The sequence below is a fragment of the Rhinoraja longicauda genome, chromosome 9 (assembly GCF_053455715.1).
Source record: "Rhinoraja longicauda isolate Sanriku21f chromosome 9, sRhiLon1.1, whole genome shotgun sequence".
Lineage (NCBI taxonomy): Eukaryota > Metazoa > Chordata > Chondrichthyes > Rajiformes > Arhynchobatidae > Rhinoraja > Rhinoraja longicauda.
Genome location: NC_135961.1, coordinates 33,239,735 through 33,261,237, shown reverse-complemented (window position 1 = coordinate 33,261,237; position 21,503 = coordinate 33,239,735). Strand labels below are relative to the sequence as shown.

The 21,503-nt window shown below is 45.9% G+C and overlaps 1 protein-coding gene across 4 annotated transcripts in view; it reads left to right on the top strand.

Annotated features, from left to right (window-relative positions):
• chrm3b (cholinergic receptor, muscarinic 3b) overlaps positions 1 to 21,503 on the top strand; it is a 285,369-nt gene that overhangs the window by 123,286 nt on the left and 140,580 nt on the right. Inside the window, exon 1 of one of the 4 annotated variants that reach the window (XM_078405063.1) lies at positions 9,534 to 9,839. The exons of 2 other annotated variants lie outside the window; for them this stretch is intronic. The gene's annotated coding sequence lies outside the window, so the exon portion shown is untranslated. Of the gene's footprint in view, positions 1 to 9,533; positions 9,840 to 10,307; positions 10,359 to 21,503 lie in introns of those variants that run through there. One more of the 4 variants, XM_078405066.1, reaches the window with a different exon arrangement.

Below are 21,503 nucleotides of genomic sequence, written 5' to 3'. Positions count from 1 at the left end.
AAGCGGTACGGGTTTTATATTCTCAGATGTCAAGATTACTCAGAAACTTAACAGTAAAACATGACTGTCTTAATTACAGAAACTTGACTAACAATAAAACAAGGTCTTCCACATAAACTTGACAAACAGTAAAACAAGGTCATATGTACAATGGAACTCAGAAAGACTGAATTAGGTAACAAACAGAATGAGGTGATTATCCCCAAGTCTAACTTTGACAACCTAACGTTGATCCAATATTCTGTTATGCTATAACATTATGAATCAAGTTCCTGAAATTTGTCTGTCATCACGGATGCATTCCATGTCTTTACTTTTAGACTTTATCTGCAGTTTCCTGTCACTACATGAGCACAATCCACATCCCTATTTGCTAATTATTAGCCCTCACAATTCTTCACCCTACATCAGTCTGCTTAAAGGAGCATTGCCAATCAATCAATAAGTCCTTTATTATCACGTGTACCAAGGTACATTGAAATTCTTTTTTTTGCATACAGATTAGTATGATATTGCCATACATAAGTGCAATTCCCAATTAGGTACATCATGCATAGAAACAGCCCATTGACTCTATAATTTAGTTAAGTTTTGTTTAAAGATATAGCACAGAAACAGACAGCACCCGTCGTCAGAACCCGGGTCTCTGGCGTTGTAAGGCATCAATTCTACCGCTGCGACACCATGAACCTACAATCTTCATTGTAATTAACAATACAAAAACGTTGTCACCACTTTTTGCAATCTTTTGCACCCCTGGGCGTTTGAGTTGCCAAACCAGTTCATGATGCAACCAGTCAATCAGCTCTCTATCGTACAGCTGTAGAGGTTCACGAGAGTATTCGTTGACATACCGAATCTCCTCAATCTTCTAAGGAAGTAGAGACGTTGATGGGTTGTCTTTGTGGTTGCATCAATGTGCTGGGTCCAGGACAGATGATTTTTAGGGTTATGCTCACCTAGGTAAACATTCCCAAGGAAATTCCTGATATTTGATCCTTGGGATGTGAAGAAGTCCGTAAGATCTGAGGCAGGGCCGATTTTACAGCATTATGGGCCCCCGGGCAAAGCAGTGTACTGGGGCCCCTACCGTTACTCTCCCCCACCCCCCTTTCCCTACCAGCCCCCCCCTGTCGTGCCAGCGAAAAGCACTTACCGAAAAGCACTTAGCGATGGACTTAGGGTGCTACATTGTTGCGAAAAGCACTTACAGATCGCTGTGAGAAGCACTTAGGGATGGAAAATGTTGTGAAAAAAGCACTAATTGAACCTACATTTTTAAAGTAGTATTTATTTATTGCAAGTCACTTAACATACACAGATCAGCATGGGGCCCCTATGCTCGTGGGCCCCCGGGCAAGTGCCCATCAGGCCCATGCGTTAAGACGGCCCTGATCTGAGGGATGAGATAAAGACAGGCAAATCTTTTATGGCAGGGTATACATTCAGTGTAGCCAGTTCTAAATGTTTCTGTGCTTTCTCCAGTGTAGTGCAGGCACTCCCCTAACTCAATAGGTGATTTAATAGGCAATAGACAATTTAACTGGCGCAGCAGTAGAGTTGTTGCCATACAGTGCAAGAGACCTGGGTTCAATCCTAACTACGGGTGCTATCTGTATAGAGCTTGTACATTCTCCCTGTGACTGCTTAGGTTTCTTCCGGATGCTCCTGTTTCCTGCCACATCCCAAAGATGTGCAGGTTTTTAGGTTAATTAGCTGTAAATTGTCCCTCATGTTTAGGATAGAACTATTGCACGGGTGATCGCTGGTCGGTGTGGACTCGGTGGGCCAAAGGGCTTGTTTCCACACAGTATTTCTAAGAATAAAAATCTGACTTACCTAACGCAATCCTTATGTAAGTCGGGCATTGAATTTGCTGCAATTTTTACCCAGGGATTGCAGAAAAACTGTTGAATATTTACCAGCTGTTGGGATGAGATGGGAGGGCGATTATGAATGGGATGTGGTGCAAAGATTGTCGTGTAATAGTAGACTTCACCAAGACAGTACACAAAGTGCTGCCACGATTCTGGTTCCCACAAAGTGTTTAAAGTTCTCAAGAGTGCAGTCCTAACTTGGTCTTAAAGGCCTGTTGTCCTGGCGGCAACAATCCTCTACTCCACCCATAGCATTGAAAGCGGCCCTTCCTCCAGTGCCCGCTGCCCTTGCTGACTCCCTCCACCCACCTCATGGTTCCCGGTCTTCGGGGTGGAGCAGGAGACGAGCCTTGGACAACTCCAGGTGGGTTCCCGGTTCTGTGGCGGGCAAGACAGGCCTGCTGACGGGGTGTGGCCGTGAAACGCTGCGAGCTTCTGCCGCCCAGCACGGCTCGCTAGGAGCTTGGGTGGCACTTGGTGTGTCCAAGGGCCTGTTTCCATGCTGCATCTCTAAAACTAAACTAAAACTCAAACTAAAGAACGACATCTAATATATGGTGGCTTTAGCAAACAAAGCACCATGTGGCACTTTACCAAAGAAACAATATGGGTTGAGGTGCGTCACATGTTTCCATGCCATGACTTAAAGCACCAAGAGTTCCTGAACCTTCTGAGTTCAACCAATGAATTTTAAAAATAATTCATTCATTGTCGAAAATGCTAAAGATAAAAAAAATTAATGGAAAACAGCTGTTTATACAGCGGCCACCCTGTGTAGGAAAAACGTTCCCCTGGCAACCAACAGGCACCAGTTAGCCTGCCACGTGTTGGGGCCTAGGCCAACTAATTATCTTGAAAATGTACTGGCTTCTGAGCTAATATCCATTGAAAATGTCAAATCATGATTATATTATATTGCTTAACACTTCACACATTACCATCCCTATGTTCTAGACCAATGGTCCAGATACAAAGGTTTCGGTTTCGGTTTCTTATTTCCATGTGTACCGAGTACAGTGAAAAGCTTTGTTTAAAGTGCTATCCAAACAGATCAGATAATACCATGCATAAATATAATCAAGGCATACCCAAGTACAATAGGTAGAATGAAGGGGAAGATACAGTGTGCAGATATAGTTCTCAGCATTGTAGGGTGTAGAGTCATGGAGGTATTTGGTCTTGAAACAGGCCCTTTTGGCCGTTTGAGTTCATACCAACCATCAATCATCCATTTACACTCATCCAGCACTAATCCCATTTTATTCTCCCAACATTCACCACAAATCTCACATTCTAGCAACCTTCATAAGTTCATAAGGTATCGGAGGAGAATTAGGCCATTGGGTCCTGATAATCATGACTGACCTATATTTCTCTCTCAACCCCATTCTCCCAAGGAATTCCACAGATTCATCACCCTCTGACTAAAGAAATTTCTCTTCATCTTCTCTCTCAAGGTACTGGCTACGCCCGCTGGTCCTAGATTCTCCCACCAGTGGAAACCCTCTCCACATTCACTGTGTCCAGGACTTTCACTACACAGTACCTTTCAATGAGGTCCCCTCTCATCCTTCTAATCTCCAGCGAGTATGGGCCCAGTGCTGTCAAACGCTTATCAGATGTTAACCCAATCATCCAGGGATCATTCTCATCAACCTCCACTGGACTATCTCCAATGTTATCTTAACTTCTGCAAACTGCATCTGCAGTTCCTTCTGTCTCTAAATCTAAATCTAGTTTGGTGCACATGCAAGACCAGGTCAGGAAATGAAGTACAGCAAGCCTTTTAGTGTATGTGGAACAATAATTAAAAGTGAGACAAATCCGTTAGTCAGATTTAGAGCCAGATAAAGTGCAGATTTGGTGAAAAGTCCTTGAGTTTGGTGAAAAAACAAATCCTCACAAATCATCTAGCAGAGATAACACGTGGAAACGGACACTTCAGCGCATCGAGTCCATACCTGCATGCCCCATCGAACTAGTTTTATGTTATCCTACTGGGTCAAGAAGGCTTTTGGCACATTGGCCATCAGTCAGGGTATTGAGTATAAACGTTGTGAGGTCATGTCACAAGACACTGATATGGCCACATTCAATTTTGGTCAACCTATCATAGGAAAGATGTTGTTAAGCTGGAAAGAGTGCAGAGAAGATTTACGAAGTTGTTTAGTTTAGTTTAGAGATATTGTGCGGAAACAGGCCCTTCAGCCTACCAATTCAGTGATCCCTACACACTGACACTATCCTACACACCTAGTGACAATTTACAATTTTATCAAGGCAATTTGCCTACAAACCTGTACATTTTTGGAGTGTGGGAGGAAACCAGAGCTCCCCAAGAAAACCCACACAGGTCACAGGGTGAACGTACAAACTCCATACAGACTAGTATAGATGGGATATGTTGGTCGGCGCGGGTAATTTGGGCTGAAGGGCCTATTTCCACACTGTATGACTCTATGACACATCCACTCCCTGCACACTCAGGGCACCAGAAGGAAACCCAAGTAGTCACAGGGAAAATGTGCAAACTCCTCAAAGACAGCAACCAAGGTCAAGATCAAACTTGCTTGTCTGAAGCTGAGTCACCACGTGTGCCATTGTGCTGCCCATTCATTTTAATTTTGTTTATTCATCCCTAATTTTTGTACAATACATTGTGGCGGGCTGAGCCATTTTGGTTTTGAACCGTCGTTTGTCGGGCTCGAACTCTCGCGCGGTCTGGGCATGATCTGGGCCGACCAATCACAGGGTCTGGGGGTGGGCCATCGTGTGTGGGCGGAGAACAAAGGAATTGCAGTTACAATTTGGACGGGCTTGCCCGGGTGAGCGACGGGGCTGCATCGGTTATTTATTAAACAGAGTGTTTACACAATGCGTGGACCACTACAGTGATGACCCCGACGATCCAAATCGGCCTATTTTGGATTGCATCGTGTCTGCAGCTGACACCCCAGACCAGCAGAACACAGTTTCGATCAAACTGCCCATTTTCTGGACATCACAGCCCCACGTGTGGTTTACACAGGCTGAAGCCCAGGTCCACATCCCCCAGATCACCACCGATGCCACCAAGTACTACTACGTGGTCAGCGCGCTGGACCAGGACACCACCAGGTGCATGATCGATTACCTTCGTCAGCCACCTGCCGATGGCAAGTATGAGGGCCTCAAAACGCTCCTAATGCGCACTTTCGGTCTCAACCGCCACGACAGGGCAGCCAAACCCCTGCACATGGATGGCCTAGGCGACCGCAAGCCATCCGTGCTAATGGATGAAATGCTCGCCTTGATGGATGGACACATCACCTGCCTCCTGTTCAAAAAGGTTTTCCTTGAGCAGATGCCAGAGGGCATTCGCCTGCTCCTCGCGGACGATGATTTCACTGACCCGCGACGGCTGGCAGCCTGTACGGACGTGCTGTGGCACATGAAACAGCAGGGTGGCGCCACCATCAGCCGGGTGGCGGCGGTGCTTCGGCAGGCCAGGCGCGGCAGTGAAGCCGGCCACGAGCGACGCCGGCAAGGGTGAGTGGTGCCACTACCATCAAAGGTGGGGTTCCGCGGCCCGCCAATGCCAACCACCCTGCACGCATCCAGTGCGGGCTACTGCGGCCGGCCAGAAGCATCGCCTCCTCTACACCTGGGATCTTCATTCAGGGCTGCATTTTCCCATGGACACGGGAGCAGAGGTCAGTGTTTTGCCCCCGTCGGAAAGAGGGGGCCTTCTCTGGCCACCGCCAATGGCAGCAACATCAAGACGCACGGGGTCCGCACGATCCCGCTCAACTTCAACTCCTGACACTTCAAGTGGCCCTTTACTATCGCCGACGTCTCCCAACTGCTGCTGGGCACTGATTTCCTCCTGGCGCGCTCCCTGCTGGTCAACGTGAAGGGACAACGTCTCGTCAACTCTGAGACATTCGAGTCGATCGCCTTGCAACACGCCGAATTGACTGTTCCACATCTCGGTTCGATAACCTTCTCCGACAACGAGTACGCCAGGACCTTGGCCGATTTCCCTGACATCATAACCCCCTAGTTCACAACGGCCAGCCTCAAGCATGGGGTGAAGCACCATATCCCCACCATCAGAGCGTCACTCCATGCAGCGCACGGAGGCTGCCCCCCCCCCCCCCCGACAAGCTCCAACTGGCCAAAGACGAGTTCCGCAAGATGGAGGAAATGGGCATAGTGTGCCGCTCAGACAGCCCGTGAGCATCCCCGCTTCACATGGTCCCCAAAGCGCATGGGGGCTGGAGACCCTGTGGGGACTACCACCGTCTCAACGACGTCACAAAGGCCAACCTCCCGCCATGGACTCACCACCACGTACGTCCCACCCGCCATCCAGGACTGCCAGTACGTGTTCCTTCGCCGTGATAACCACCGTACACTACTGCAAAAGCCTTACGAGGGACCCTTCAAGATACTGCAAAACGGCGCCACGACCTTTGTCGTCAACATGGGCGGCAGGCACGAGACTGTCTCCGTGGACTGTCTTAAGCCGGCACACTTGGTCATTGACCAACCAATGCAAGCGGCACAACGCCGCCGCAGAGGGTGTCCACCGTCACGACCGCGCCCGGCCTCAACTCTGCCAGCTGTGACCCCGGACACAGGATACATGTACACGCGATCAGGCCGCCTCACTCGTCAGCCTAACCGCCTCCATTACTCCGGTTCTGGGGGGTGGGGGGGTCATGTGGCGGGCTGAGCCATTTTAGTTTCGAACCGTTCTTTGTCGGGCTCGAACTCTCGCGTAGACCGGGCGTGATCTGGGCCGACCAATCACGGGGTCAGGGGGTGGGCGGAGAACAAAGGATTTGTAGTTACAATTCGAACTCGGGCACACGCGGGTGAGCGACGGGGCTGTATCGGTTAATTATTAAACAGAGTGTTTACACAACGCGTGGACCTCTACAACATTCAACATTTGGGTGGCACAATGGGGCAGCTGCACAGTTGCTGCCTTACAGTGCCAGAGACCCGGGTTCGATCCTGACTACAGGAGATGTTCGTAAGGAATTTGTATGTTCTCAATGTAACCGTGTGGGTTTTCTCATGCTTCGGTTACCTCCCACACTCCAAAGATGAACAGGTTTGTAGGTTAATTGGCTGGGTAAATGTAAAAATTGTCCCTAATGGGTGTAGGATAGTGTTAATGTGCGGGGATCGCTGGGCGGCACGGACTTGGTGGGCCGAAAAGGCCTGTTTCCGGCTGTATATATATGATATGATATGATAGGTTAGTAGGTTAATTAGCTTCGGTTAAAAATTGTAAATTGTCCCTAGCGTGTAGGATCGTGTGCATTTCTGGTGTGCTCGCTGGTCGGCGCGGACTCAGTGGGCCATGGGGCATGTTTCTGCAAAGTCTGATGTCTAACATAAATGAAGTAATAAGCAAGAAATGTTTCAGGCCAGGATGGAAAAGAGAGCACACCAAATTAGTTTTAAGCTTAAGACCTGAAACATTAACTCTATTCCTCCTTCTTCAGATGCTGCATGACATATTGAGTGTTTCCAGCATTTCTATTTCTGTCAATTGATATTGTCTTCTGAAGGGACTCTAGTTTTTTTGGTTTAGTTTAGAGATACAGCACAGAAACAGGCTCTTCTGTCCACCAAGTCTGTGCCAACCAGCGCCCACCCCATACACTAACACTATCCAACACCAGAGGCAATTTACAATTTTAATGCAGCTAATTATCCTACAAATCTGTAAGTCTTTGAAGTGTGTGGGGCATCTGGAAAAAACCCACAAGATCATATGGAGAACGCTAGAACTCCGTACAGACAGTACCGGTAGTCAGTACCCATGTCTCTGGCACTGGAAGGCAGCAACTCTACTGCTGCACCACCGTGCCATGCCATTCTCAGGACATCTTTTGCATTATTTAAACTGGGATACGAATCCATATATGTTGTGATCCTCAGTGAAAATAGAGAAACATCAAAGAATTGTGCTGTGAGTTTGTCCCTAGACACTATCAATTGTCCTTTCCACTGCCATGAGATCTTTGATCGACTCAGAACTGACAAACTCTATAACTGTGACCATAAAACTGCTTATTTTCCCATTTTCTTTCACCTGCAGCTTTGGAAAGAGTTGACAGCTGTACAATTATTTTTACTCTTCAATTGCCGGGTGAACGGGACTCACTTAATTCTATGCTTACTTATCAAAGTCAAGAGTCAAAGAGCTTCCCCCACAGAGCCTTGGAGTTTAGACTTTAGACCTTAGAGATACAGTGCGGAAACAGGCCCCATCGTCCACTGAGTCCGCTCGACCAATGATCACAAGCAGCATCCTACACACGAGGGGCAATTTACCATTTTCAGAGGTTAATTAATCTACTAACCCTGCACATCTTTGGAGTGTGGGAGGAAACCTGACTACCCAGAGAAAACCCACGTGGGTCATAGGGAGAACGTACAAACTCCGCACAGACAGCACCCAGAGTCAGGATTGAACCCGGGTCTCTGGCACTGTAAGGCAGCATCTCTACTGCTGCGCCACCGTGCCACCCTATAAATTGGTCACAAAGCAATTTATTTATCTCCCAAATTTTTTAATACAGAATGGCTGCTGAGATAGAAGGGGGGTGTGTGAGGGTGCCACCTGCTACCAGATGTGGTAGAAGATAAGACTGGTTAACTTTCTGTAACTGTCGGTGCCAGAAACATGGCAATTCTTATGTACTACCCAGGCGAGGGCCGCTGTATGATATGACCGGGTTGTATGCAAAACAAAACATTTGACTGCATGTGACAATAAAGCATCATTGAATTATTTGAGTCATAGTGTCATGGAGCGTGGAAACAGGTGCTTCGGCCCAACTTGTCCACACTGACCAACACAACTATAACAGAACTGAACTCAATATTCTAAATACGACCTCACCTACTTCTTATATAACTGCACCATGACCTCCCAACTTCTATACTCTTGACTGATGAAGAGTATCAGTGCCAAAATCCTTTTTGACCACCTCGTCTACCTGTGACGCCACTTTCAAGGAACTATGTACCTGCACTCCTAGACCCCTCTGCTCTACAACAGTACCCAGGGCCCTACTTTTCACTGTGACGGTCGTGCCCTTGTTGGACTTTCCGAAATGCAGCATCACATTTTTCTGGGTTGTATGCAGAACAAAACATTTCGCTGTACCTCGGTGCACATGACAATAAGGTATCATTGAATCAATAGAAAATATATAGTCATCCAGCCTGGAAATGTATCCACGCCGACCCAATATGTCCAATCTATACTATTCCCACCTGCTTTCGTTTGATACAAAACAAGAACAGTGCAAAAACTCTTCCGACATTCTCAACGTTTATACACACACATTCATTAATGTTATATTCGGTAGTGTTCACAAACACTTGCCACACATGTGGCCCTCTGCTCTGTGTTAATATTGTTCTTTGCGCCTCTTCACATCTTTAGTTTCCCTCTCCCCCAACTCTGTCTGAAGAAGGGTCTCGACCCCAAACGCCACCTATCCCTTTTCTCCAGAGTTGCTGCCCGACGCGCGGAGTTACTCCAGCACCTTGTGTCTGTCTCCTACGCCGATGTTGTCAGCCCGTTCTCTCGCACTGTGCTGAACGATTCCTCTATCCTTCATCTCGTCGTGCATACGGACACGGTAGGTGTGCCCGCCCTGACATCACAAGTCACAGCAACAAATCAGCCCAGTACACAGGCGGTAGCGATTGACGAGCGCCTGAGAGGCATTCCAGTGCAAGCTGAGGGGTTTGCAAAGCGGCGGCGGAGGAGTGCGCTGTTCAGGGCAAGGGGACTTACCGAAAGGGAGAGTGGAGCGTGGAGAGCGTCACGGTGCAGCGGCGCTCGGCTGGGGCTACCCCCGGTGGATTAATGTACAGCGTGGGACGGCAAACCTACTGCACATTTTATTCTGCGTATCACATTCGCTTCAAGTGCTGAGCGGGAGTAAGGTAAGCGGCGTTTATTTCCAATACGCTGTGCAGATTTGTGGATGGTCCGTGTTAAACTCCAAGTCCATTGTAAAGTGGGTCTGATGATGTCCACTCAATAATGCTTGGTATTATCTGTTTAAAACGGGAAACAAAGCGGGCATCCTGCACTGCTCCAGAGAACAATGTAGTTTACTTAAGTTTTGATACAGTCTGCTTCTGGTTCCCCTGTCATCGTGTCTGTAAGAAGCTGCAACGTCTGTTTCGTTATTTTCTTCTGATCGTTAAAACCATCATGTATCAGGAACATCGGGCTGATATATATATATATATATATATATATATATATATATATATATATATATATAAGTGCCTTTTGAGAGGTTTGTCTTGAGAGAGGATCCGCAGGGGCTGTCCAAACACATAGACTAGGTCCGATAACAATTATGGTTCTAAGCTGCGTGTGTGTGTATGTGATCAGATGGGAGAGTCGATGTGACCACAGAATTCTCCAGCCTTCGCCGGGAAGAGAATTTCCAAGTGAGTTTCCAGTTTCGCTGTGACGGGGAAATTGGGGAGCTCCCGATATGTTGAAGGACGAGGAGGATTGGAGCTGAGGTCTGCCTCTTTTACTGAGTGGGATATTTGCCCAGGCGTCCTGTGGAATATATATGGTTCTTGTTCGGTGTGTGTGTGTGTGTGGGTCCGGTCCGAGCCTTGTAGACAGAACAACGACCAGTTGATACAGTGGGGAGCGGGCGACAAGGAATCAGTGCCACCTTTTGCGGTGCTGGGCAAATCTGCTGGTCAGTCGCTACCACAATGTAAAGGAAAATAAGCAACACCTCCTCCACAACCAACACTGGGCTGTTGTGGAGGGAGGAACTGCAGATGCTGGTTTAAACCGAAGATAGACACAAAAAGCTGGAGTAACTCAGTGGGACAGGCAGCATCTCTGGAAAAAAATGAATAGGTGACGGTTCGGGTCGAGACCCTTCTTCAGACTGGACTATTGTAGGCTCCTTGGCCATCGGTGATTTATTCTCTGATTTATTCTTTGCACCCTTTCACGCATCTAGTTTCTCGCTCCCCTGACTCTCCGTCTGAAGAGGAATCTCGATCCAAACATCACCCTTTCCTTATTCTCCAGAAATGCTGCTTGACCCGCTGAGTTAACCGGCATTTTTGTGTCAACCCTCTCTACACCTCTGGACAGAAGCAAAACCCCCTGGGATTAACATCCCGGTCGCTTCACTGTAGCTCGAACCAGTTTCCACGGTGCGACCTCGGACTGTATGCAGCATTTTACTAATGTGATGCTGGATTAGACGGCCCTGCCGTGCGGCTTCTGCGACCGGTTAGATTCATGGCCACAGTCCGCCCGCATCTCCGCATTTCACTTTGCCATTTGCAACATTCACACTTAATCCACTGTGAACGGAGGCTATCCTGTTTATTTTAGTTTTTCTCTCTCTTCCCATCGCTAACTAAAACACCCCGTGAAAGTGAAGCGAACTCGTTGCGAGATTGAAAGACTGATACAAGACAGAGAGGTGTTTGAAACTGCCAGGTGAGATGGTGTTCAAATGTATTGTTTGAAAAAGATACACAATGGTTTGACTTTACAGAAGGTTCTCCTTGAAGTGCCTTGTTGAGGTGAGAAGCCGGAGTGCGTGTCATTGATCGTGCATTTATTTCCTATGCTGTAAATAACAGAAGCAGCTTTAACCCCGGGCACTCCATGCAGATTCTAAAATACAGAGTGACTTAAAGCGGGTAACATTTTGCATCTGTTTTACCTTTGTGCTGTTAACTGATCACTGATGATGAATGAAGCAGTCAGGCCCGCCCACTATGTCTGAAGATCAGGTCACAACTCATATAAGGACTCAGTGCAGGAGTAACTCAGCGGGTCAGGCAGCATCTGTGGAGAACATGGACAGGTGACATAACAACCTGGAGACTCTGAAGTAAGGGTCTCGACCCGAAACGTCACCTATTCCTTTTCTCCAGACATGCTGCCTGACCCGCTGAGTGACTCCAGTGTTTTTTTGCCTATCTTCTGTTAAAAGCAGCATCTGCAGTTCCTTCCTACACATGGATAGGTGACGTTTAGGCTCGGGGCACTTCTCTATATGCGCATTTCGTTTGAATGGTTAATTGTTCATCTTTGGATGTCTGCAATGCAGTATCAGTCTTTAAGAAGTGAAGTGACATTTTATGCTGCTTGGATTCTTTACAACTAGATTGACATGCAAGTTTCAATGTACTAGTAGAGGGTTATTGATGGTTTCATGTGGATATTCCCCACCACAAGGACAATTACCCTGTTCATTTCCCGTTAGACAGAGCAGAATTAGTCCATTTGACCCATCAAGTCTACTCCACCATTCAATCATGGCTGAGCAATGTTTCCTTCTCAACCCCATTCTTATGCCGTCTCCTCATAACTCTTGACATCCTTACCTGTCATCAGTTGAATAAAAAATCTTAACTTTCTGACCCCAACAATTCCAAAGAAACTTGTATTGTGTGTTGTGCAAGGCAGACTACTACAAAACAGACAACTACAAATCAATGTCCCTCTTCCTGATCCCTCTTCCTGATCCCTCTTCCTGATCCCTCTTCCTGATCCCTCTTCCTGATCCCTCTTCCTGATCCCTCTTCCTGATCCCTCTTCCTGATCCCTCTTCCTGATCCCTCTTCCTGATCCCTCTTCCTGATCCCTCTTCCTGATCCCTCTTCCTGATCCCTCTTCCTGATCCCTCTTCCTGATCCCTCTTCCTGATCCCTCTTCCTGATCCCTCTTCCTGATCCCTCTTCCTGATCCCTCTTCCTGATCCCTCTTCCTGATCCCTCTCCCTGATCCCTCTCCCTGATCCCTCTCCCTGATCCCTCTCCCTGATCCCTCTCCCTGATCCCTCTCCCTGATCCCTCTCCCTGATCCCTCTCCCTGATCCCTCTCCCTGATCCCTCTCCCTGATCCCTCTTCCTGATCCCTCTTCCTGATCCCTCTTCCTGATCCCTCTTCCTGATCCCTCTTCCTGATCCCTCTTCCTGATCCCTCTTCCTGATCCCTCTCCCTGATCCCTCTCCCTGATCCCTCTCCCTGATCCCTCTCCCTGATCCCTCTCCCTGATCCCTCTCCCTGATCCCTCTCCCTGATCCCTCTTCCTGATCCCTCTTCCTGATCCCTCTTCCTGATCCCTCTTCCTGATCCCTCTTCCTGATCCCTCTTCCTGATCCCTCTTCTTGATCCTTCTTCCTGATCCCTCTGTCTGCCTCTGTCTGCCTCTGTCTGCCTCTGTGTCTCTGTCTGCCTCTGTGTCTCTGTCTGTGTCTGTCTGTGTCTGTCTGTGTCTGTCTGTGTCTGTCTGTGTCTGTCTGTGTCTGTCTGTGTCTGTCTCTGCCTGTCTCTGCCCGTCTCTGCCCGTCTCTGCCCGTCTCTGCCCGTCTCTGTCCGTCTCTGTCCGTCTCTGTCCCTCTCTGCCCCTCTCTCTGCCCCTCTCTCGAACTCATCTCATTGGGGTCGTGGGCCAAGGAATTTTGAGTTACCCATCTTGTCTATGGTGATGGAGGAAATCAAGTCCAGTAATCCTAAAGTTTGTGCAAGATGGCTGCGTTGGTAGGTGAGGATAACTGTGATGCAATGAAATGGGCTGTCAAAAACAATCCACATATCTCAAATGGATATGTTGATATCGGAAACAAATATAATTTAAAAACAATATATTATTTGGTTTTATATTGTCTTAAATAAGGCAATATAAATTAAATATTTAAGGCAGCATTGTCTTATTATCAATAAGATAATATTGTATTGAAGATTGAGACAAAATGCCGGAGTAGCTCTGAGTCAGGCAGAATCCCTGGAGAACACGAGTAGGCAATGTTTGAGGCTGAAACCCTTCTTCAGACAATATTTTATTATTGTTAATAATAAAATACGATTGTATTAAATTGTGTTTTTATAATATATCTTTAAAAAACAAAAACAACTAATGTTTAAGTTCAATTTTTTTTTTAATGGATCAAAGAACTGTCGGAGTGATTATCATTTTTCATTTAACTATATATAGATAAAATTGTTAATGTGGCTAATCATGTCTCCTTTAATTATATTGTTTGAACCCCCTCCCCCCCCGCTTTATTCCTAGTTATTCCCTCTAAGGTCATAACAATTTTCTGAGGTCCACAAATGAGCAAAGATATTTTATTTGTAATATTGCCTGATAACATCGTCATTTTGATGAGAAAGATGCTATCGCTCAGGCAATTGTATCTATTTGCTCAAGGTTGTTATCGAGATTTTGCACAAGTACACAACTGTAGATTAAAAGATATTGCAACATTACCCAAAATAGGAACACAATCTTGCAAAACAAAGACGAAGATCCCATAAGCTTCATGTCCTAATATAGGAATGTCTTGAAAAACAAAAGATCGCACATAAGTTCATAGGTTGTCGGAGTAGAATTAGGCCATCAAGTCTACTCTGCCATTCAATCATGGCTGATCTATCTTTCACTCTCAATCCCGTTCTCCTGCCTTCTCCCCATAACCTCTGATACCCTTACTAATTAAGAATCTTCACCTTAAAAATACCCATTGACAGCCTACTCGGTCATCTGACACAAAAGCATGAAATGCTGGTGATGTCGAGCATGCCAGTCAGCATCTGTGGAGAGGGCAACACAGAAAATGTTTCTGGTTAATTACATCATGAGACATGAAACATTAACTCCTTTTCTTTCTCAACTTAGATGCTGCTTGCCCTTCTCAATATTTCTAAAATCTTATCTTTGAAATGGACAATAATTTTTAGAGATACAGCATGGAAACGGGCCCTACGGCCCACCAAGTCCACTCTTTCCATGGCCCGTTCAACTAGTTCTGTGTTATGTGTAAGAAGGAACTGCAGATGCTGGTTTAAACTGAAGATAGACACAAAAAGCTGGAGTAACTCAGCGGGACAGGCAGCATCTCTGGAGAGAAGGAATGGGTGACGTTTTGGGTCAAGACCCTTCTTCGGACTGTTGTCCCATTTGGTCAAGAAGGCTTTCGGCACATTGGCCTTCATCAGTCGGGGTATTGAGTATAGAAGTTGGGGGGGACAGTGAAATTCTTTGTTTTGCATACAACCTTATAGAATTGTACAACAGACCTCACCTAGGCAGTACACAAGACTCGCCACATTTCAGACGCTGACCAAGTTATAGAAAGTTATTATTTTACAGTTGTACAAGACATTGGTGAGGCAAGTTCTTTGGAATGACACAAAATACTGGAGTAACTCGTGTTCAAGCAGCATTCCTGGAGAACATGGACAGGTGACGTTTGGGTTGGGACCCTTCTTCAGACTGATGCTCCCGACCTGAAATGTCACCTCTCTATGTTCTCCATGGATGCCACCTAACCCACTGAGTTACTCCAGCATTTTACTCCAGCAACTGCAGTTCCTCGTTTCTCAATTATTTCTGTTATCCCACTTTTTCATCCACTCCCTACAACTTAAGGGACAAATTAAGCTCCAAATCCACACGTCTTTGTGCGAGGAAACCGGTGCACCTAGAGAAAACCCACACGATCACAGGGAGAACGCGCAAACTCCACACAAACAGCACTCAAGGTCAGGATCAAACCCGGGTCTCTGACGCTGTGAGGCAGCAGCTCTACCAGCTGCCTCACAGCTCCAGAGACTAGGGTTCGATCCTGACATCGGGTGCTGGCTGTGTGGAGTAATTACATTGATTTGTAATTAAATGAATGCCTGAATGGAGTCTTTAATTTATGGTGGCACAGCGGTAGAGTTGTTGCCTCACAGTGCCAGAGATCAGGGTTCGATCCTGACCATGGGTGCTGTCTGTGTTCTCCCTGTGTCCTGTGTGGGTTTTCTCCGTGATCTCCGGTTTCCTCCCAAGACACACAGGTTTGTAGGTTAGTCGGTTGGGTGTAATTGTAAATTGCCCCTCGTGTATGTAGGATAGTGTTAGTGTGCGGGGATCGCTGGTTGGCTCAGACTCAGTGGGCTGAAGGTCCTGTTACCATGCTGTATCACTAAACTTAACTAAACTAAACTACTTGTCCCGAGCTTATCCCAGTTTACTTTCAAATGAAGATTTTTAGACCTCTCCTCTAGACAATAAGTGTTAAATCTCTTATCCATTGAGAGTTGCTGAGGAACACAGTGTTTTATTGGAGACATCTGGCTATACTCCCAAGTAGACATACACTGTTATATCTCTCCACCACTGTGCTACCTGCCCACCCCTCTATGGATGGCCCTCTCCAATGGTTCTGAGCTACAATAGTGAACTGTCACTGCCAGCCTGCTGAGGGGGATGCATGAATGGACCAGGAACTGATATATTTTTCTTCATTCTGTCTCTGGGGTGGAATGAACAAGTAGAGGAGCAAGGTTTAAGGGAGATGTACAGGGCAAGTTTCTTATGCAGAGGTTGGTGGGTGCCCGGGATGTGCTGTCACAGGAGGATGAGGGATGATGTTATAGGTGTGTACAAGGAATAGATCGGGTAAATGCACAGAGTCTATTGCCCAGAGTAGGGGAATCGAGAACCAGAGGACATACCTTTAAGGTGAGGGAGGAAAGATTTAATAGGAACCTAAGGGATAATTTTTTTACACAAAGTGTGGTGGGTGTATGGAACGAACTGCCAGAGGAGGTACTATTGCATTGTTTAAGAAACATTTAGACAGGTGCATTGATAGGATAGGTTTAGAGGGATATGAGCCAAATGCAGGCAGGTAGAATTAGTGTAGATGGGACATGTTGGTTGGTGTGGGCAAGTTGGACCCAAGGGCATGCTTCCATACTGACTCTATGTGCAGGCAGAGGAGATCGGTTTAACTCGGCATCATTGTTGAAACAAAGAACTGCAAATGCTGATTTATACCAAAGATAGACACAAAGAAGAGTCCTGACCTGGAGTGTCACCTATTCTTCTCTTCCAGAGATGCTGCCTGGGTTACCCCAGCACTTTGTGTCAAACTTGGCATCAAGTCTAGCACGGACATTGTGGGTCAAAGGGTCTGTTTCTGTACTGTATTGTTCTATGTTTTCCCACCCATGAGGACTTTCTTTCGATTAAAGAAAATTATGTAATCTCGTTCTCTGCCACTTGTTCGCTGCCACAGAAAGCAGTGGAGGCCAATTCATTGGATGTTTTCAAAAGAGAGTTGTATATTGCTCATAGGGCTAACAGAATCGAGGGATATGGGGTGAAAGCAGGAACGGGTACTGATTTTGGATGATCAGCCATGATCATATTGAATGGCGGTGTTGGTCCGAAGGGCCGAATGGCCTACTCCTGCACCTATTTTTTATGTAATCAAGTGGAGACATTAGAAACTGTAGATGTTGGGAACTTGAGCAAAACACAGGGTGCAGAAGGAACTCAGCGGTTCAGGCAGCATCTGTGGAGGTAATGGACAGTTGACTTTTCTTGTCAGGACCCTTTTTCAGACTGATCAGTTGTCCCTTTCCATTCAACTATCAATGCCTACTCAGATTGGGACTCATATCATAGGAATGTTACACATAGGGGTAGAATGAGGTCATTCAGCCCATCAGGTCTGACCCTTCAATCGTGGTTGACCTATTTTTCCTCTCAACCCCATTCTCCTGCCTTCTCCCCATAACCGTTGACACCCTTCCTAATCAAGAATCTACCAATCTCTGCATTAAAAACACCCAACAGCTTGACCTCCACAGCAGGTCTATGGCAATGATCTCTACTGATTCACCATCGGCTGACTGAAGAAATTCCTCCTCGTCTACATTCTGAAGGCAAGTCCTTTTAATCTGAGGCTGTGTCCTCTGGTTCTAGACTCTTTCAATGCTGGAAACAGTACTTTTCTTTAATTTAGACTTTAAGGATACATCGAGGAAACAGGCCCTTTAGCCCACTGAGCCCGCATTCACCAGCAGTCACCCCTTACACTAGTTCCATCCTATACACTAAGGACAATTTACAGAAGCTAATTAACCTACAAACCTGCAAGTCTTTAGAGTGTGGGAGGAAACCGGAGCACCCGGAGGAAGCCCGGGTCTCTGGCGCTGTGAGGCAGCAGATTTACCGCTGCGTTACTATGCCGCCCGAACCTCTACAGTTAATTGAATATTAAACCCTTGTCCTCACAGTGGAATGCTTTACAAAATATTTTTTAATATTACATTAAATGTATGCAATTTATTGAGCTGCCAAGATTTCTCAGGTCTCATTTGAAAGAGATTTTAATTGATAAGTTTCTCACTGAATCCCAGATCAATGAATGATGATTATACTGGACTCCGTTTATCCCATGCTGTGCTTCATTAAAAGAAAAACTCCCTTTTGCAATTTGTGAATTTGTTTCTCCCTACAGTTTTGATCTCCATGATCAAATGTTTGTGCAAATGACAGGCAGCCAGCAAAAATCTCGAGGAACCGAGATGACCAACTAAATCAGCAGACTTTCGAATTGATTTTAAATTAAAAATAGATAGTGCAGCAAATACTAAGCATTGAGCTCTGAAATTCAGAAAAGAAATGCAGGGTTATTTGTGATGAATTTTCTGGTCAATTTGGCCATGTGTAATTGATGTAATTGGCTGCTCTTTGTCCTTGTACCATCGCCTCTTGAGTGCATTTTGCGAAACACTATCGATAGTACTCCATGAAATGAGTTTTGTTCTGAAGGACAGTTCTTTATCCTTGTAAAGACTGCACCGTAATAGTAATTAACAGGGCACCTGCTAAAACGCAGCCATTCATGCTTAAATAAATGTCTGACCGTGCCTTTCGCTTCAGCTGCATTAAGCTGGTCCTTATTCTTGAACCCTATCCCAGAAAATAAATTGCAAGGTGCAGTCATTAGATTTTACTTGGCTGCCTTGATTTGGAATATGCTCAGTCTGCTTTGGCCCACGCAATCTCCCCTTCATTTTAACCTTCAAACCTGCACGTCTTTGGAGTGTCGTAGGAAACCGGAGCACCCGGAGGAAACCCACGCAGTCACAGGGTGAACATACAAACTCTGTATAGATAGCACCCATAGTCAGGGTCGAACCTGGGTCTCTGGCGCTGTGAGGAAGCAACTTTACTGCTGCGCCACTGTGCTGCCCCATCCTCTACAATGAATTGAATATTATGTCTTCCTTCCAGCGGAATGCGTTATAATTTTTTTTAACTGTAAACATTTTAGCCCTCCTTCCCATTCCCATATTGACCTTTCTGACCTTTCATATGCGAAATAGAGGGACAGCACCTTGTATTTCGCTTGGGCAGCTTACAACCCTGCGATATGAATATTGATTTCTCTCATTTCAAGTAACTCCTGCATTCCTTCCCCCCTCTCTCCCCATCCTAGTCATCCTACCAGCTTCTCTGTTTGCATCCTTGTATCCCTGCCGTTAGCATGTTTCTCCCAGCCAACAATGAGCCATTATGGATTCCACCCTTCCTGAGGTCATCTGTTGCCGGCCCTGTTTTGTTTTCGCTTTTTCTCGCCTCGAATTCACTCCCACCCCTCAACCTCTTTCAGTCTGAAGAAGGGTCTCGACCTGATACATCACCTATTCCTTTTCTCCAGAGATGCTGTCTGACACGTTGAATTACTCCAGCATTTTGTGTCAATCTTCAATATAAACCAGCATCTGCAGTTCCTTCCTACTTATTTTGGAATAAATTTGCTGTTTTCATTCAGATTAGGGATGTCAATACTAATCAATGTTAGAACACTATTCAGCACTTAACAACCGGTGGGTCTAAAGTTAATCACATGCAAGGTCATCTGGTATAGCCTTCAGAAGCAGATAAAGTACAATCTTAGCAGGAACGGGGTACTGATTGTGAATGATCAGCCATGATCACATTGAATGGTGGTGCTGGCTCAAAGGGCCGAATGGCCTACTGCACCTATTGCCTAATGTCTAAGTCAGATATGATTAGTCTGTGTTGGCAACATGGCCGGCACAGACATAGTGGGCTGAAGGGCATGTTCTTGTGCTGTACTGTTCTGTGTTATATGTTCTTAAGATGCAGGAAGGAAATAGCTCAAGATGAGTACACAGTGACAGATGGAAGTCATTGCTCTTGCAAAGATAAGCATCTAATACAAAGTACAGCTCGCAAGAGCTCATCTTATAAACTGTAGAGATATGCATCGTGATCACGTTACTTTTGTGTTCTTGTGCTGCAATGACAATCATAAGCTGCTGATACAGGCTCTTTATTCTGAATAAAGTTATTTTTTCTCTCTGCAATCTTGTAATCTGTTTGAGAAGATTATGGAGAATCCCTTAAATACCAAGGATGGTATACTGAAACACTATGGAGTTCTGTTTGCAAAATAATCTTTGCATATACAGTCATTAAGTCATACAGCATGGAAACAGGCCCTTTGGCCCAACTTGCCCATGCTGACCAATTTGTCCCATTCACACTAGTCCTACCTGTCTGCGTTTAGCCCATATCCCTCTAAACCTGTTCTATCCATGTACCTGTCTAAATGTTTCTTAAACATTGGGAAAGTACCTGCCTCAACTACTTCCTGCAGCAGCTCGTTCCATACACCCATCACTCTTAGTGTAAAAAAAAGTTATTGCTCTATGTAAACAAGCTGCCTGTAGGCAGTTGAGGCAGGTACTATCGCAACGTTTACCAAACATTTAGACAGGTACATGGATAGGACAGGCTTAGAGGGATATAGGCCAAATGCAGGCAAATGGGACTAGTGTACATGGGACATGTTGGTCGGTGTGAGCAAGGTGGGCTGAAGGGCTTGTTTCTACACTGTATGACTCTATGATTTCATGACGCTAACCATCCTAATACCAACTAGAGAGCAGTCAAGACCTACATCCATCTCATTGGAGACCCTCAAACTATCATTAATCAGATTTATTGGACTTTATCTTGGACTAACATTATACCTTTTATCCGGTATCTGTACAGTGTGGATGGCTTGATTGTAACCATGTACATTCTTTTCGCAGACTGGATAGCATGCACCAAAAAATCTTTTCGCTGTACCTCGGTACATGCAAAAATAATAAACTACACTAAAAAGCTGATCCAAGAATATTGAAAAAAATCAAATGTAATGTAAATATCTAAACCATCCCCGAGATGCTTTGTGCTGCAGGAGGTGAGCACATCAGTCTGAAGAAGGGTCTCGACCCGAAACGTCACCCATTCCTTCTCTCCCGAGATGCTGCCTGACCTGCTGAGTTACTCCAGCATTTTGTGAATAAATCGATTTGTACCAGCACCTGCAGTTATTTTCTTATACATACAGAATATTTCTCACTTGCATGTGACCTCTAGTGGCAAGGCTCCTCACTGCCGTGTGAACTATTGATCGAAGAGAGGATAATGGAAAACCGTGCAGAATCATAGAAATTTACAATGGAGGATATCAGGCCATCCATCGTGTTCTATGCAGATGGAAAATTGCTATTCAGGCAAATTACATTTCCCATTTGGCAGGCTGTTGGGGAAGATCGCACATCATGGCACAGTGGCTCAGCTGGTGGAGCTGCTGCTGGTTTGATCCTGACCTCGGGTGCTGTCAGTGTGGAGTTTCTCCCTGAGACTACATGGGTTTCATCCGGCTCCAATGTCTTCAAACACTCCAAAGATGTACAGGTTTGTGGGTTATTTGGCTTTGGTAAAAATTGTAAAT